Source organism: Triticum dicoccoides, chromosome 1B, assembly GCF_002162155.2.
Source record: "Triticum dicoccoides isolate Atlit2015 ecotype Zavitan chromosome 1B, WEW_v2.0, whole genome shotgun sequence".
NCBI lineage: Eukaryota > Viridiplantae > Streptophyta > Magnoliopsida > Poales > Poaceae > Triticum > Triticum dicoccoides.
The window spans coordinates 441,253,527-441,255,427 of record NC_041381.1 but is presented as its reverse complement, the minus strand read 5'-3'; positions in this window follow the sequence as shown (position 1 = coordinate 441,255,427).

Sequence of the window (1,901 nt, the reverse complement as noted above, 5' to 3'; positions counted from 1 at the left end):
ATTGAGCAGATTGAAGCACCAAAGCGCGTCAAGGATGTACGAAGACTTGCCGGTTGCGTAGCTGCTCTCAGCAGGTTTATCTCTAGGTCTGCTGAGCGAGCCCTGCCATTTTTCAAAATATTGAAAAAGGCAGGTCCAATGAAATGGACTCCGGAGGCGGAGGCTGCGCTGCAGGACTTGAAGAGATACCTGTCCTCCACTCCAACACTTGTCGCACCTAAACCACAAGAGAAGTTGCTGCTGTATATAGCGGCAACCAATCAAGTGGTTAGTGCTGCGTTAGTAGCAGAGAGGGAGGCGGATGATGAGCCAGCAACCACGGCAGATGCATCCAGCGACAAGCAAGGAACTTCACCGGCAAGCTCTGGTCCCGACAAAGATGGATCTGCGCAGAGGCGTGAGAAGATGCAGAAAAGAATGGTGCAGCGCCCAGTTTACTTTGTCAGTTCCCTTCTGCAGGGAGCTAGATCAAGGTACTCTGGTGTGCAGAAGTTGCTTTTTGCCCTTCTCATGGCCTCAAGAAAGCTGCGCCATTACTTCCAAGCACATGAGATCACAGTCGTCACTCGTTTTCCGCTGAAGAGGATACTGCAAAATCCCGAAGCAACAGGCAGGATTGTCGAGTGGGCGCTGGAACTGTCAAGCTTTGGCCTCAAGTTTGAAAGCACTTCAACTATCCAAAGCAGATCATTGGCAGAGTTCATAGCAGAGTGGACGCCAACACAAGATGAAGAAATCCCAGAAACGAGCATCCCCGTCGAGGAAGCAAGCAAAGAATGGCTGATGTACTTTGATGGTGCTTTCTCGCTGCAAGGCGCCGGTGCAGGCGTGCTACTTGTTGCATCCACCGGAGAGCACCTCAAGTACGTAGTCCAGATGCACTTTCCCAAGGAGCAAGCAACGAACAATACCGCAGAGTATGAAGGATTGCTTGCCGGTCTCAGGATCGCAGTAGACCTTGGGATCAAGAAGCTCATTGTCAGGGGTGACTCACAACTTGTCGTCCGCCAAGTGAACAAAAATTATCAGAGTCCGTTGATGGAAGCTTACGTCGATGAAGTGAGAAAGCTAGAAGAGCACTTTGACGGCCTACAGATGGAACATGTTCCAAGAGCTCAAAATGACATCGCCGATGGCCTGTCAAAGTGCGCCGCATTGAAGTTACCTGTGGAACCAGGGATCTTTGTGCTCAAGCTGACTCAACCATCCGTAACGCCATCAACTGGACAGAGCAAGAAGAGGAAGTTGATTTCTGGTGACTATTTTCTGGCAGAGCTCCCCGAAGCCGCCGCCAAGAAGGTCATCAAAATCAACACCAAGAGTGCTGATGGGCAGTCTGCTCCGGCGAGCCCTAGGGTTTGTTCCGTTGAAGCAGACGCTCCCGACAAGTTTTGCTCCGGCAAGCTTGCCGGGGAACATCAAGCTTCGGCTGAGCCACGGGTTCTTGCCGTAGAAGCGGATGTTCCCGCAGCAGCAGATGTGCCTTTAGTCCTTGTTGTCGAGCCGCAAGCTCCAGCATGGGCACAACAGATTGTCCGTTTCCTTCAAACAGGAGAACTTCCCGAAGAGCAAGAAGAAGCGGAAAGAGTAGCCCGACAGTCAAGTATGTACCAGTTTGTCGACAACACACTGTACAGAAGAAGACTCAACGGTGTGAAATTGAAGTGTATTCACCGGGAAGACGGACAAAAGCTGTTGGCAGAGATACATGGAGGCATATGTGGCCACCACATTGGCGCAAGAGCACTTGCCGGCAAAGCGTTCCGGCAAGGTTTATTTTGGCTGACAGCTCTCCAGGATGCAACTGCACAAGTAACCAAGTGTGAAGCGTGCCAGTTCCATTCCAAGCAGATACACCAGCCAGCTCAAGCTCTCTAGACGATCCCTTTATCCTGGCCATT